Raw genomic sequence first — 17,200 nt, forward strand, 5'->3', positions numbered from 1 at the left:
AAGGGCCGAATGGCCTACTCCTGCACCTATTTTCTATGTTTCTATGTTTCCATTGTAATCATGTCTGACAGACTTGTTTCTTTCTTGACGGACATGATGATACCTTTACTTCATGTCTCCTCTTTCCAGATGAGAGAAGAGACTGTGAATGTGTCAGACATATTTGATATGCTCTCCTCCATTCTTGTTTTTTTTCCTCTCCTTATAATCGTCTGCAAACAAACAAAGCCGAGAATCCCGTAGTACATCCACGCAAAACAATCTCTACCCAATGGGTAGGAAGGAACTGCAGATGTTGGTTTAAACTGAAATAGACACGAAACACTGGAGTAACTCAGCGGGTCAGACAGCATCTCTGGAGAGAAGGAATAGATGACGTTCCAGATTGGAGACGTCACCTATTCCTTTTCTCCAGCGACGCTGTCCGACCCGCTGAGTTACTCCAGCGATGCTGCCTGACCCGCTGAGTTACTCCAGCTTTTGGTGTCTATGTTTATACCCATTTCCATGCTTACATGATTATAATGTAAAAGTGTTTTAAGGCACATAACAAAATAAAAGCAAACACCCAATACCAAAGAGAAATCAAGTCAGTGAAGATTAGTTGAAGTTAGATTCTGATTCTTATTTTCTCAATCTAAAAGCTAAAGATCATGGATTTATAACTACCCATCCGATCAAGGAGACCTCGAAAGTACTGCTTAGCAAATTCAATTAATTTAAAAAAATATAAACGGCAACACTTTTTCACACCAAGGTTGGTGGTTGTATGGAACAAGCTGCCAGAGGAGGTAGTTGAGGTAGGCACTATCCCAACATTTAAGAAACAGTTAGACAGATACATGGTTAGGACTGGTTTGGAGGGATTTGGACCAAACACAGGCAGGTGGAACTAGTGTAGCGATGACATGTTGGCTGGTGTGGGCAAGTTGGGCCGAGGGGCCTGTTTCCACACTGTATCACTCTATGACTGGAGATCTCACTCACAGTATGATCACATAAATCCTTCAAAATTAAACAGAACACTGAGAAAATTCTCTACTCTTCCTGGAAAATGTCCCACAAATCTTTTACATTGGTATCAACTACAGACATGATAACTTGCATAAATGACAGGAAAAAAACTGTTCATTCATGGAGTATGCCAAATATTTCCCATTTATAGGTACTGACCTTTTGCCCATTAGACTGAAATGGTAAATATCTTGAACATTGAAGTCGTAGCCTATTGTAGACGACCTTAAGGGTTCAGGGAATTGGAATAGTGTCATGGAATAGATCTCCAGTTGGAATGGTGCTCTGATTTAACTCAAATGAAAGACAATTTCTGCAATGATGATTATCACCATGAAGTTCAAGCCCAAATGATGTGCTCATCCTAGACTTGAATCCATTATCTTCCAATTTTAGCTATATTACTACCTTTGAGCCAAGAAGGCAGGAAAGCAAAGAAAATTTACAAAGTGTTTTCCCAAAAGTAGGGTGAAGGCAGCTGAAGGTCCTTGTCACCACTGGAGAGGAAAAAGGAATAAAACTATGAGTTTGTCAAAGGGTGTAAAAGCGATTGGAAAGCGATGAAAAGGGAGATCGAGGAACGATCAAGGAGCAACAAAAGATTCTCTACTCAAATTGAGGAAAATAAATAAATTACTTCAATGTAAACAAAGATGACAGGTAAGTTGGTCAGTTTTAGGACATTTGCATTTTTGGAGATACAAGAACTGGATGAAAAGCCAGCAATAATAAGAATAGAAAGCTGGTCAAACCATAGGTAACAACGGCATCAGAAATGTTTTGGTGGTGTTACATATCCTGCAACATAGTCACGCAGTCCGGTTTAACCTACCACTTCCATGCCAAATACTATTAAGACTCTGTCTTTACTAATCCTAATGACCAGCACTTGGCCCCAACTCTACTATGCCTTGGTGATTCAAGCATTCATCCTGATGCTTCTTAAAACTTGTCAAAGTACCTGCCTACATCACCTTCTCAGACAGTGCATTCCAGTTCTCAACCACGCTCGACACTATAAAGATTCTTCCGCTGATTTTCTCCAAACCTCCTGCTCCTAACATTAAACTTATGCTCCATGATAACTATGAGAAATGTATTTTTCCTATCTATCCTAACTATGGCTCCCATAATTTTATATACCTCTGACGGAAAACAAACTCAGCAAATCCAGTCTCTCCTCATAACGGAAACATTTCATCCCAGGAAACATATTGGTGAATCTCTGGTGCAATTGCATTCTCCTTGTTGTGTAGTGACCAGAACTGCACACATTGTTCCAGGTATGACCTTCCCAATCTTTAATAAGGTTATACCAAGGTCTTTCGGCAGCTAAACTCTGTGCATCGGCTAAGGCAAGCAAGCATCTATTACATCTTCTTTACCATCTTGTCAACCTGTGCTTCCAACTTTGGGTATTTAGACTAGTACATCAAAGGCCCAATGTTCCCCAGTACTCCCTAGTAGACTACTGTTCACGGAAAATGACTTACTCTCACTGGAACCTACCTTGCCCCTAGAACCTACCTTGGCCCACACTTCTTCACTTTAAATTCCATCTGCTGTTACCGTGTCCAATGTACCAACTGATCATTAATTCTGTAGTCCAAGTCTACCCTTCTCACTATCAACAATTGAAGCCAATATCTTACAACAACAAGAAGCACAGGTTCAATGCATGTTGACAATTTGTGCGACGGCAGATGTGACCAAATAGAAGCAAGAAATGACAAGAAATGTACTGTAATTTTGAGGAGGTGGTGATAAGTCACAAAGTGAAAGAAGCAGGAAGGCAAAGAACTGGCAGGCCATGACCTACTCATACGTTGCAACATTGGAATAGACTATCCAGCTCATTTTCTCAATGTTCACTTCTTATATATATATATCCTAATCTTCAGTTATCATGTCTGAACCAACCCTTTCTTTCATCCACATAATACTAACTGCTGGAGTAACTCAGCAGGTCAGGTAGCATCCCTGGAGGAAGGGTGCCGACTCAAAACATCGTTGACCTATTCCGTTCCCAGATGCTGTCCGATCCAGCGGCTTTCTCCAGCACCTTGTGCTCTGTGCAAGATTCCAGCATCCGCAGTTACTCGTGACGCTTTGCTTTCAACTGCCCACATAACATTTTCATAAAAACTGACATGCATCACTTCAACTGCTGAGAATCATAGTGTGAGCCACAGGTAGACACAAAATGCTGGAGTAACTCAGCGGGACAGGCAGCATCTCTGGAGAAGGAATGGGTGACGTTTCTGGTCGAGACCCTTCACAGTGTAAGCTACAGGTATGTACTAAGTGCTATGTACATGCATGTACATAGCCTAATGTACCGTTTCACAGCCCAGCATTAGTATTAACTTACATAATTTGGGTATTGAATGTTATTTTGACTTGCCACTCTTTGTCGTGTCGTTGGCAAGAGACTTTCATTGTGGATGAAAGGATGTACGTTTATTTGATAAACCAGTGTGATGTATTAAAATAAAATCGATAGGAAGAGCAAGGGCCTAGGCAAAAACCTGAACGTAAGTTGCAAATAAACTCTCTGTGCTAGTAGATCATTCAGAACTGTAGATTTACCACAAAAAAAACTGTATTTTACAGTACCAAACGTTAACTTTCCCCAAATTAATAATCAATACAGAAGATACAACTAATACTGCACAACCTCAAACCCAACTAATCTTGATCACAGCAATTCATAATCTGATCCAAGTCTCAAGGGAAACTGAACTTTCTGTTCAATACAAGGTCCACAAGATGCTGTGCATTCTTAGGAATGTTGTAAAACTGACAGGACAAGGACTAAAATATCAAAGCACAAACACTACTACATTTTTGAGCATAACATTCCAAGCATCCAATTTTGCAGCAAAAAGAAAATAGTATTAAGAATAGGTTTGAAAAAAAATCCATAAACAGTCATTGTTTGAAAATGAACTAATGAAAAAGATCAGATTCCAAGCATTCGATTAATATTCTTTAATATTCTTGACCCTTTTGACTAGCAGAGGAAACTCTGATGACAAATCGCTCAACTAAGAATACACAAATCTTGACATATACAAACACACAACACTATTTTAAAAAAATATTAATATTTCCCATAATTTATCACCAGAAAGATCTGTTTAGTTTTCCCCTTTACACTCATTTTGCCATGGTAGTGGCAGCCAAAAATGGTCACTCTTTATATTACTACTAAGCCTGATCATATCTTCATATAACACCCACATACACACAATTCCCAGCAGTTACTGCATAGTGGTAAGAGGGTAAACGGTGCCTTCTCCCTGCCCCATCCCACACACATACAGCTCCAAACGAGTAAATGAGGAGATAGAGGCAAAACTGTTAACCTTGCTGAGGTCAGCTAATTTACCACAGACTGGGAATTGAAACAATGAACTGCACGTACAGTTCAGTGATGCAAATGCCATGCCTTTATCAATTCATCATCAATGAACACCCAAGATAACCACATCTAGAAGACAATAATGTAATCTCAAAGACAATTAAAATCAGGGCAGAGGAAAGGTTTAAAATACAAAATAAGAAAAGGACTCAAGACTGAGATGTGAAAACCCACAAGTAAATGAGAATCAGTGCAGCAACTTTTCTATTGGCATTAAAAATATATTTTTTAGAGTATTTCCCATTTCTCATTGGCAAATATTTTTGTATTTCAATGTAATGAATATTCAAAAATTGGGCATTAGAAACGAATGATCTCGTCACATATTATTGTATCATGATAATAATATTCCAAGATGGCACCCAACCCAGGCGACTATGTGTGCTAGCCACAGAAGCAGATGTACAATCACATATTACAATCCCTCCACACCCTCAAATCTCTACTCCTACAGCAACATTTCTTACTTTAACTATGATCACTACACGTTATTCCCTTGTCATGTATCTGTACACTGTAAATGGCTCAATTGGAATCATGGATTGTCTTTCTGCTGACTGGTTAGCATGCAACAAAAGCTTTTCACTGTACATGTGACTAAACTAAACTAAAAAATGTATTTACATTCTTGAATGATTTTGAACTACTGAACAACGATTTGTCAGCGATTATACAACTTGAAGCCCGTCCGTACAACCACTGTACAACATAGAGGCAACAATATATTTATCAGCTATTTACTGCAGATAGGTTGCATAACAAAAATTACAAATGACATTCACAAAACTGTTCTGTAAATATGTTTTAGCATTTGCAATAATTATTGTTTCAGTCTATAGTCCAGATCCCAGATCCGCTAATACATTGTTAAATATATTGTAGAAAGGAACTGCAGATGCTGGTTTAAACTGAAGAGACACAAAATGCTGGAGTAACTCAGCGGGTCAGGCAGCATCTCTGGAGAGAAGGAATGGGTGACTTTTCGGGTCGAGACCCTTCATCAAATGTAAATATATTCGGCTGGCTCAAATGGGTATTAATGGAAGTTGAGTAACATTACACAAACTAATTTTCTTCCCTTCTCCTTCATGCAGTAATCAAGATATAATTATGAAAAGATTTCACAAAGAGCACAAGAATTGATTTGCAAACATTAAAGTAATAGCAGACTCAGTAAAGAATAGAATTATGAAATATGTCACTGTTGTGATATTGGAAACGGAAATAAACTTTAAAATCTAAAATAGTAATTATCAAAAATATTTAGAAAACCTGTTATGTAATATCCTGTAACCAGTGAGTATATGCATTTTGTGCGAACATTTAATTTATCCTTCGTAAAGTACAATGCCAAAATAATGGTAAATTACTATTTAAATTTGAACAATAACTTCAGGATGGATGACACGAGATATTAAATTATTTGTTAAATAGTTTTAAATAAATGAGCAGACCAAACCAAACCAAAATGCTTGCATATTCATAAAAAGTACTGGGAATTCAAGATTATAATTCATATTCAAACTAATATTATTAATTTGCAGGTTGATAAACATCACTGCATACACTTTTAGCAAAAAAAATTAATGCTTAAAATCTGTAATTTAACCCAAACTCCATTCATATTTTAAACTAATGCATTTCTCGATTGCAAACAAAGAACCTTGATGCTTACTTACAATGGCACACCAACAACTCCTGCGATTCCATAATGGAAATTCTTTCATGTGCCAATTTCCAAGTTGCAAGATTCTTGAGGGTATGAACTATGCACCGTAATTCACAGCAAATTTTCCAAAAACTTAAGTAATCAAAACACCCTGCTTGGTTGGCATCCTGTCCACCAGTATTGGTAATCTGTCTCGCAAATCTACACCTTTTACCAGCTAAGAAGGAGAAAGGAAGCAGTTGCAAAGGAATGCCACAGTTTACAAGTTCTCCCTCGTGCAACGTGCCATCCTGGTCCTTCACTCTTGGCTCCAAGTCCTGGAACTCCCTTCCCAAGAAGTCTGGGGGAATACCTCCACCAGCCTATGGTAAATTAATAGGGCAGCTCACCATCGCCTTCTCATGGGTAAAGAAGAGTGGCTAGAAACATTTTGGCCAGCAAAGACATTCCACAATTTCAGAACCTCAAGCTTAATGACTGCCAAAACACTGTACAAATTTACATCTGTAGTCCAGGCTTATGATGACAGACCACAAAAATTAAGGACATTCCCATTGAGAAAAATCATACAAACTCATTCCAGTTACCTAATTGAAGCAGCCCCCCAATAACAGCATCTTAAAACTCTGAATGTCACCACCATAATATTCTTTGGCATACATTAATCACCACACACAAATATATTCTGGTTTTCACTCATTCTTTCCATAATGGCTAACTGTGGCTTTAATAGCTTAAATACAGGATTAAATACATGAACCCACCAGAATCATATCGTCATTTTATTTATCACAGCCTGCATAAACACTTTGCGGGTTCAGACGGTGAAAATAAATCTCTGTACTAATCAGCTGGTACCAACAAAACATTCACAACCTGATTACTTTCTCACAACATAATCCCCACGTAAACATGAAAAATACATCCACAAATCTGGACAAAAATAATGTATTATCCTCATTTGATTTATTTAATGACCTCATTTTATCAAATCAAGTTTATCTAGCTTCAGATGGATGAAGCCAAATTAAAATTTGGGAATTGGTGTCAGGAAACATAGTATTTTTTAAATGTTCTGAATCAAATTTATTATCCCTGCCTATGGCCTTAAACAGTCATTTAAATATTGTACTTTCTCTGGACACTCTTGACATTAAAATACAAACAATTCCAAATCAACTTGCAAGTGTGATCCAATGACCAATAAATATACAAAATTACAGTTGAATCAAAGAGTATTCCAGCAGATTTGCTTTACATAACTATTTTATTTCACCTCTAACATTTGCAGATTACATAGCCCGATCATATATTTACAAATATACATGGTAGTTCTTTAACAAAATGGACATTTCATGACAGTCATTGCTCTGGTTACTCAAATATCCAATTTATTAAAATATTAAATAATTTTACACTCCGACATCATGAAGTGTGGCCACTTCATTTCATATAGCATGATTAACTCCACCCCATATGGGTTTTTTTCCCCAAATCAGGTTTGCAATGTAACGCGACATTCATCAATGTTAGCAATTGCCAGCATGAAGGGAGGGGTAAACAGGAATCTTTCTTTTTTTTTAACGAGTCGAATTATTTACACAGATCCAAAAAAAAGAGGGAGTGGACCCCAGTGAAAAAAAAACCTCTTCTAAAAAAAAAACCCGTAAACACCAACCTTTGAAAAAACAGATAAATAGACAGGGTGATCCTTTGCAAACGGTCGGAAGGTGTGCACGTTGATAATTTCCAGAGCGGAGGGTGAGCATTCTTTGCTTCCAAGCCCTGCTAATAAAGCCTTTCTTTATCCTCCCAATGTGTTTTTTTTGTGTGCCTCTCCCCTCTCTGACAAACAGACATGACGGATGTACGCAAGCCCGCACAGCACTGCAGTCAGAGCAGAGCAGAGCAGGAGAGGCAGCGGCAACGCGGCTCAGCACAGAGACACGGGAGAGGGAGGGAGGGGGAGAGAGATTTCTGTGTTGCCCTCTGTCGAAGTTACAGGGGAGGAGGGAGAGGGAAAGAGAGCGGACTGCAAATTAAATGTCCTCCTCTCGCCACTACCGTGTCATGGAAGGAGCAGAGGCTCACCGAGCGCGGCCACCCTTACAGAGGGGAGATAGGAGTGAGTGAGAGTGTGAGGGGCGAGTGTGTGAGTGTGAGAGAGGGGCGAGTGTGAGAGGGTGAGAGTGTGTGAGGGGCGAGTGTGTGAGGGGCGAGTGTGTGAGGGGCGAGTGTGTGAGTGTGAGAGAGGGGCGAGTGTGAGAGGGTGAGTGTGTGAGGGGCGAGTGTATGAGGGGCGAGTGTGTGAGTGTGTGAGAGGGGCGAGTGTGTGAGGGACGAGTGTGTGAGGGAGATAGGAGTGAGTGTGTGAGGGGCGAGTGTGTGAGTGTGAGAGGGGTGAGTGTGTGAGTGTGAGAGGGTGAGTGTGAGAGGGGCGAGTGTGTGAGGGGTGAGTGTGAGAGGGGCGAGTGACGAGTGTGTGAGGGGCGAGTGTGTGAGGGGCGAGTGTGAGAGGGGCGAGTGTGTGAGGGGCGAGTGTGACGAGTGTGAGAGGGACGAGTGTGTGAGGGGCGAGTGTGTGAGGGACGAGTGTGAGAGGGGCGAGTGTGAGAGGGGCGAGTGTGAGGGGTGAGTGTGTGAGGGGCGAGTGTGAGAGGGACGAGTGTGTGAGGGGCGAGTGTGTGAGGGGCGAGTGTGAGTGTGAGTGACGAGTGTGTGTGTGTGAGGGACGAGTGACGAGTGTGTGTGTGTGAGGGACGAGTGTGAGAGGGGCGAGTGTGAGAGGGGCGAGTGTGAGAGGGGCGAGTGTGTGAGGGGCGAGTGACGAGTGTGTGTGTGAGGGACGAGTGTGAGTGTGTGAGGGGCGAGTGTGAGTGTGTGAGGGACGAGTGTGTGTGTGTGAGGGACGAGTGTGAGTGTGTGAGGGACGAGTGTGAGAGGGGCGAGTGACGAGTGTGTGTGTGTGAGGGACGAGTGTGTGTGTGTGAGGGACGAGGGGCGAGTGTGTGAGGGGCGAGTGTGTGAGGGTAACGGCAGAAGGGCAGTGGGCCTCCCCCACCCCCACACCGACTGTTGTCCGTGTCCCATCCCCGGGGCAGGGGGGGGGTAAAGAGGCGCATGATTTACCTCAGGGCCGGGGAGTTGAGGCCGAGCGAGGGCCGCCCGCCACCGCCGTCATCCTCCTCCCGCCTTCCTGGTGGCCACCGCGGCCTCGCCGCTCCCGCTCCTCCTCCCCCGCTGCCGCCGCTCCTGCCCGCGGCCTCGGCCTCACCTTGCCCCGCAGCCGCGGCCTGGAGTTACGTTGGGCCGCTCCTGGGCCCCGCCGCCGCCCTCAGCGCCTCCTCCCCGCGGCCCCGCTCCTCACACACACACACAGCCTGACACACAGCGGGCGGGCGGGATGGCGGGGGCAGCAGCAGCAGCGGCGCGGTCACCCCGGGCGGGCGGGCGGGCGGGGTCTGTGTCCGTGTCTCTGTCCCTCTCACTCTGTCTCTGACCGTCTCCCCTCCACCGCCACCGCCGCCGCGCACATCCCGTGCGGCCGCTCCACTCCACTCGCGAGATTTGCCCGCTGCTGGAGGACAAGAGACAAGCTTCACCCCACACACACACACAATGCAACCCACACACACACACACTGTGTAACCCCACACACACACACACAATGCAACCCACACACACACACACTGTGTAACCCCACACACACACAATGCAACCCCCCCCCCACACACACACCCACACACAATGCGTGTGTAACACCCACACACACTGTGTGCAAACCCCCCCCCCCACACACACACACACACACAATGCAACCCCCCCCACCACACACACACACACACACAGTTCAACCCTACCACATACACACTCACACCACACATACGCACGCACACACAATCACACCACACATACGCGCGCACACATACACACAGTGCAACCCCCACACACTGATACACTCACACACACTGCAACTCACACGCACGCACTCACAGACACACACCCCACATACACAGTGACACACACACACACACACTGCAACCCGCACACACACTCAGACAAACACACTCACGCACTCAGACACACCCCCCACACACACACACAGAGAGTCACACACACAGTGCACCACCCACACACACACTGACACACAGTGGAACCTCACTCCACACCCCACACCCACAGCGCAATCTCACCCCTGCCCCCAGTGCAGCTTCACCCCCCCAAATGCAACCTCCCCCAGCCTGCACCCACCCCCTGCACCCTCCTCCCCACACCCACCAGTGCAACCTCACCCCCGCCCCACAGTGCAGCTTCACCCACAGCAACCTAACCCTCACTCTTCACACCTCACCCCCCCCCTCACCGCAGTTTAATTTGCGCCCCCTCTCTGCCTGCCATCCTCCCTCTGGTTTAAACATGGATTCCCAATATAATCTCACCCTTATCGCATCCATAATATAAAATCATTTCAACTGCATTCACTATATAATCTCCTTTATAAATGCAATGGTGCATCCATAATAAAATATCACCGTTTTAATTGCATTCACAATTTAATCTCACCTTTATAACTGCATTGTTGCATCCATATTATAAAGTCACTAACGCCATTAACAATATAATTTCATTTTTACCTGCAGCCACAATATAATCTCTCCTTTTTACTGCAATGGTGCATCCATACTATAATTCACTTTTTAAACTGCATTCACAATATAATCTCACTCTTAACTGCATTACTGCATCCAAGATATAAACTCACTTTCACAATTACATTTTCAATATAAACTCGCCTTTATAACTACAATAATATAAAATCACGTTTTAAATCCATTTATAAAATACTCACTTTTAACTGCATTTGCGATATAATTTCACCTTTATAATTTCATTACTGCATCCATAATATAAACTCACTTTAACTGCTTTCACAATAGAATCTCTTTTTTCACTGCATTTACAATATAATCTCAGTTAAGTGCATTCACAATATAATCTCACCTTTATAACTGCGCTGCTGCATCTATAATGTAAAATCACTTTTTAAATCCATTCACAATATCATCTCACTATAAATCTCACTGCAGGCACAAAATGTGAGAGTACCTCAGCACTACTGAAGAGAAGGAATGGGTGACGTTTCGGGTGAAGACCCTTCTTCAGTTCCTTCCTACACATTTTGTCATCTGCAATTCCTTTATAAATGCATTGCTGCATAAAGTCATTAGGCCATAAGTGATAGGAGCAGAATTAGGCCATTCGGCCCATCAAGTCTACTCATTCAATAGTGGCTGATCTATCTCTCCCTCTCAAACCCATTCTCCAGCCTTCTCCCCATAACCATAATTCATAATATACTGTAAAATTACTTTCACTGCATTAACATTATAATCTCACATTTATTACTACCTCCATAATATAAATCACTAACTGCATTCACAATATACTCACCTTTATTACTGCATCCACAATATAATCTCGCCTTTGCAACTATATTCCTGCATCCACAATGAACTCACGTTTTAACTGCATTCACAATAATCTCCTTTATAACTGCATTGCTCCATCCATAATATGTCACTGTTCAACTGCATTGTTTCTCTCCACAATATAACCTCACTTTTTTCTGCAGCTTTTTAACTGCATTGCTGCATTTACAAATGAACATCACATTCTGCATCCAGAATACACCATCTTTTTTCTGCAGCTCTCAACTGCATCATTGCATTGGCAATATAATCTCACCGTTAATTGAATTGCTGCATCCATTGTATCATCTTGTCTTTTTTCTGCAGCTTTTAACTGCATTGCTACATCTGCAATATAACTTCAGCTTGCTACTGCATTGCTACATCTACAGTATCATCTCGTCTTTTTCTGCGTTTTTTTAAACTGCATTGCTGCATCCACAACATATTCTCAACTTTTTATTTTGCAAATGTGTGAACTGCATTGCTGCAAGTGCATACATTGGGATTGCAAGCAAAGAATTTCACTGTGCCTTGTCACAAGTAACAATAAAGTATTTCATTCCATTCCATAACCTCGAGCTTCTCTGCCATTTTAACTGAAATGTCCTGCCCTTAATTGTAACTGAATGACCATAATAATGAAACTCCACCTTCCATCTGCCACTCTAACTGCACTGTTGCATTCATAATGGAATTTCACCTGTGCTCCACTGCATGGCTATACCCTCACTACAAAACCTCGCCCGCAGGACATTAACTGCATTGCTCTTTAAAATCATGCAACTTCACCTTCCCAATGTTAATTGCTAACTGCATTGTTGTGACCACACTGTAATTTCTCTTCACCCCAGTCGCCTCGTAACTGCGTTGTTATATCCACCATGCAACTGAAGAAGGGTCATCTCTTTTCTCCAGAGATGTTGCCTGACCCGCTGAGTTACTCCAGATTTTTGTGTCTATGCAACTTAACCTTTTGTCAATTAGTAAATGCATTAGGCAGCACGGTGGAGCAGCGGTAGAGTTGCTGCCTTACAGCGTATGCAGCGCCAGGATACCCGGGTTCGATCCCGACTACGGGCACTGTCTGTACGGAGTTTGTATGTTCTCCCTGTGACCTGCGTGGGTTTTCTCAGGGTGCTTCGGTTTTCTCCCACACGCCAAAGACGTGCAGGTTTGTAGGTTAATTGGCTTGGTATATCCGTAAATTGTCCCTAGTGTGTGTAGGATAGTGTTAGTGTGCGGGGATCGCTGGTCGGCACGGACTCGATGGGCTGAAAGGCCTGTTTCCACGCGGTATCTCTAAACTAAACAAAACAACTAAACATAGCTGTGATAACAATGCGGCTTCAACTTACTTCTGCCACTCTTTAACTGCATTGCTGCATCCATAATGCATCTTTCCTCTGCTGCATCCTCATAACTGCACTGACAACAATACATCTCTGCAACATTTTAACTGCATTGCTGTGCTACTGATGGAACCTTTCATGGGTATTCCAAAATACACACCACGCCTATTTACTCACGGAGACATGAGGGACTGCTGTTGCTGGAATCTTGAACAAAACACAGAGTGCTGGAGGAACTCAGCGGGTCAGGCTGCACCTATAGAGGGCGTGGCCAGACAATGTTTTGTCCGTTCCTTCCACAGATACTGCTTGACCCGCTGAGTTCCTCCAGCACTTTGTGTTTTTCCCCATTTTGTTCATGTTTCCTTTGCTTTTTCTCTTGTCACTCGGATTGTAAAGCTGGCTGTAAAAACTGGAGCCTTAGCTACAGTTCAATGAATGAATGAATGAATGAATACTTTATTGTCACACGTGATAAGTCACAGTGTAATTCTTTGCTTGGGTACGCAAGGTATGCAAAGAGTCGCCACATAAAGGTCGCTGACACAGTTACAAAGTACCCGCGCCCCGACCCCCTTTGGAAATAGCTGCCAGGGAGGATAAACACGAAAAGCTGGGGTTTTGGGTGACTGAGAGTCAGGGGAAAGGGAAACGAGAGATATAGAAGGTGATATAGAGAGATATAGAACAAATGTAAGTAAGTAAGTAAGTTTATTGGCCAAGTATTCACATACAAGGAATATGCCTCGGTGCTCTGTCCACAAGTAACAACAAAGTGACAGTTACGAATGACTCAAACACAAAACATTAATAATAATAAAACATTAATGATAAAACACCATTGATCAAACATGTGAACCAACAAAATACCAGATCAAAGGGAGGCTACAGATTTTTGGCTGTTGAGTAGAGCTACTACTCGTGGATAAAAACTGTTTTTATGTCTGGCTGTGGCAGCTTTGACAGTCCGGAGTCGCCTTCCAGAGGGAAGTGATTCAAAGAGTTTGTGGCCAGGGTGAGAGGGGTCAGAGATGATCTTGCCCGCTCGCTTCCTGGCCCTTGCAGTGTACAGTTCATCAATGGAGGGAAGGTTGCAGCCAATAACCTTCTCTGCTTTTCGGACGATTCGATGCAGCCTCCGGAAGTCGTGCTTGGTGGCTGAGCCAAACCAGACCATGATGGAGAAGGTGAGAACAGACTCTATGATGGTCGTGTAGAATTGGACCATCATTGCCTGTGGCAGATTGAGCTTCCTGAGCTGCCGTAGGAAGTACATCCTCTGTTGTTCCTTTTTGACTGTGGAGTCGATGGTGCCCCCCCCCCCCCTGCCCCCCCCTCCAAGGAACTTAAAAGACTCCACAGATGTGACTGTGGTGTGTTGATGGTGAGTGGGGGGAGGGGAGGGGGAGCTCTCCTAAAGTCTACAATCAATTCCACTGCCTTAAGAGCATTGAGCTCCAGGTTGTTGCGATGGCACCAGGACGCCAGCTGTGACACTTCCTGTCTGTAGGCAGATTCCTCCCCATCCTGGATCAGTCCAATCAGGGTTGTGTCGTCCGCAAACTTGAGAAGCTTGACAGAGGAGTCTGTGGAGGTGCAGTCGTTGGTGTAGAGAGAGTAGAGTGAAATGAATGAAAGATATGCAAAAAGTAACCATGATGAAGGAAAGGTAGAGCCCACTATGGTCCATTGGGATGCCAGGGGAGGTAACTGAGGCAGGTAGAGTAGTTTAGATGGGGCAGGGATGAGTTGGGCCAAAGGGCCTGTTTCCGGGCTGGATGACTCTATGACTTTGATTCGATGGCAAGGCAAGCATTGTCACAAAAGCAAGGTGGTGAATTATCAAATTACCTCCAAGCCCTGAATCTGCCTGACAGAATGCAAATTCAATGCTGGCATTTATATCAAGAGGACTGGAATACAAAAGCAGGGATGTAATGCTGAGACTCTATAAGGCGCTGGTCAGGCCGCATTTGGAGTACTGTGAGCAAAATTGGGCCCAATATCTGAGGAAGGATGTGCTGGCTCTGGAGAGGGTCCAGAGGAGGTTTACAAGAAAGATTCCAGGAATGAGTGGGTTAGCATATGATGAGCACTGGGCCTGTACTCGCTGGAGTTTAGAAGGTTGAGGGGTGACCTCATTGAAACTTATAGAATAATGAAAGGCTTGGATAGAGTGGATGTGGAGAGATTGTTTCCACTGGTGGGAGAGTCTAGAACCAGAAATCACAGCCTCAGAATTAAAGGGGGCTCTTTGAGAAAGGAGGTGGAGGAACTTCTTTAGTAAGAGGGTGGTGAATCAGTGGAACTCATTGCCACAGAGGGCTGTGGAGGCCAAGTCAGTGGAGATTTTTAAGGCAGAGATAGACAAATTCTCGATTAGAATGGGTGTCAAGGGTTATGGGGAGAAGGCAGGAAAATGGGATTAGGAGGCAGAGATCAGCCATGATTGAATGGCGGAGTGGACTCGATGGGCCGAATGGCCTAATTCTACTCCTATCACTTGTGAACTGCAAATGGTCAGCAGATCTGTGCTGAGAAGTGGACACTGCAGCTCAGGGCTTCCTCAGCCCTGGCCCAGCACTGCCAAAGCCAGCTAGGATATCCACCCATCACCCAGCTATAGAGCAGACACATTGGCGATCAAGCCTGGTCTGCAGTTTCCATCTCCTGCCTTTGGCATTACGTGAAGCACAAGATGAATTATTCGCTGCTACAACTGCATGGGTGTCGGGGGTTATGGGGAGAAGGCAGGAGAATTGGGTTGAGAGGTAGAGATAGGACAACCATGATTGAATGGTGGAGTAGACTTGAAGGGCCGAATGGCCTTATGCTGCTCCTAGAGTTTAAGAAATAATGAAATATTTTACACGAATTGCTCTGTAGGAAGGAACTGCAGATGCTGGTTTATACTGAAGATAGACACAAAATGCTGGAGTAACTCAGCGGGACAGGCAGCATCTGTGGAGAGAAGGAATGGGTGATGTTTCGGGTCGAGACCCTTCTTCAGACCGTTCATTCATTTGTTCTACATCACCATTTATATCTATTGTTTCCCTTTACCCACGACTCTCAGTCTGAAGAAAGATCCCATCCCAAAATGTCACCTATCCATGTTCTCCAGAGATGCTGCCTGAACCGCTGAGTTACTCCAGCATTTTGTGTCTATCTTAAATGGATTGCTGCTGAGTGTTCCATCTACAAGATTGCATTTTCATTTATTTCCATCTCAAATTGCATTCATTTACTTGCAGAAACATAATCCGATGAAACAAACACCATATTCTTTCTTTGCTCGTCTCTGTCCAATAATCTGACGTGCGAACAATGCCCTGATTTGTTCTGCATTGCCCGAAGAACTCAAGCAACCACAATGTCTCACGAGCAGGGCCAGGTTTTGCACTAATCTCAGCTGAGGTGTTTGGGCAAAAAAATACTAAAAATACTGTTGATGTCAGTGCTCTTGGATCACAAGCGAGAGTTTTGTTGCTGGTCACTGTCCACTGCCCCCTGCTGGAAAGAGACTGCATGTGTAACTCATAAGTGCCCGCTTGCGTTTATTCTCCATACGATACGATAAAGCTCAGTCTCAATCTACCCCACAACAGAAAGGGGAGGAGTTGTACAGTTTGGCAGCCACAGGGAAGAAGCATCTCCTGTGGTCTGTGCTGCATCTTGGTGGAACCAGTCTGTTGCTGAAGGTGCTCCTCAGGTTGACCAGTGTGTCATGGAGGGGGTGAGCTGTATTGTCCAGGATGCTCCACAGTTTGAGGAGCATCGTCCCCTCCAAGACCAACCTCCAGTGAATCCAACTCCAACTCCGCCCCCAGGACGGAGCCAGCCTTCCTGATGAGTTTGTTGATCCTATTGGTGTCCACGGCCTTGGCCCTGCTGCCCCAGCACACGGCAGCGTAGAAGATGGCACTGGCCACCACCGATTGGTAGAACATCTGCAGCATCTTACTGCAGACGTTGAAGGAGTGGAGCCTTCTCAGAATGTACAGCCGGCTCTGTCCCTTCTTGTACACGGCCTCAGCGTTCCTGGACCAGTCCAGTTTACTGTCCAGGTACAAAGTATTTGTACTCCCTGGTAAACTGCACATCCACACCATTGATGGAGACAGGGGTGTTCCTCTCCTCCTAAAGTCCACCACTAACTCCTTAGTCTTGTAGGCGTTTAGCTGCAGGTGATTCAGCCCACACCATCAACAAAGTCGTTGACCACACCTCTGTATTCAGCTTCCCTCCCCTCACTGGTCAGCCCACTATTGCA

The 17,200-nt window shown here is 44.0% G+C and overlaps 1 protein-coding gene across 4 annotated transcripts in view; it reads right to left on the reverse strand.

Moving 5' to 3' along the window:
* taok1 (TAO kinase 1) overlaps positions 1–9,493 on the reverse strand; it is a 113,699-nt gene extending 104,206 nt beyond the window's left edge. For 2 of the 4 annotated variants that reach the window (XR_004416130.1, XM_033046284.1), the window contains exon 1: positions 9,237–9,493. The gene's annotated coding sequence lies outside the window, so the exon portion shown is untranslated. Of the gene's footprint in view, positions 1–7,785; positions 7,982–9,236 lie in introns of those variants that run through there. The other 2 variants (XM_033046288.1, XM_033046285.1) reach the window with 2 other exon arrangements.
* Positions 9,494–17,200: the final 7,707 nt, after the last annotated feature.

The sequence above is a fragment of the Amblyraja radiata genome, chromosome 28 (genome assembly GCF_010909765.2).
Source record: "Amblyraja radiata isolate CabotCenter1 chromosome 28, sAmbRad1.1.pri, whole genome shotgun sequence".
Lineage (NCBI taxonomy): Eukaryota > Metazoa > Chordata > Chondrichthyes > Rajiformes > Rajidae > Amblyraja > Amblyraja radiata.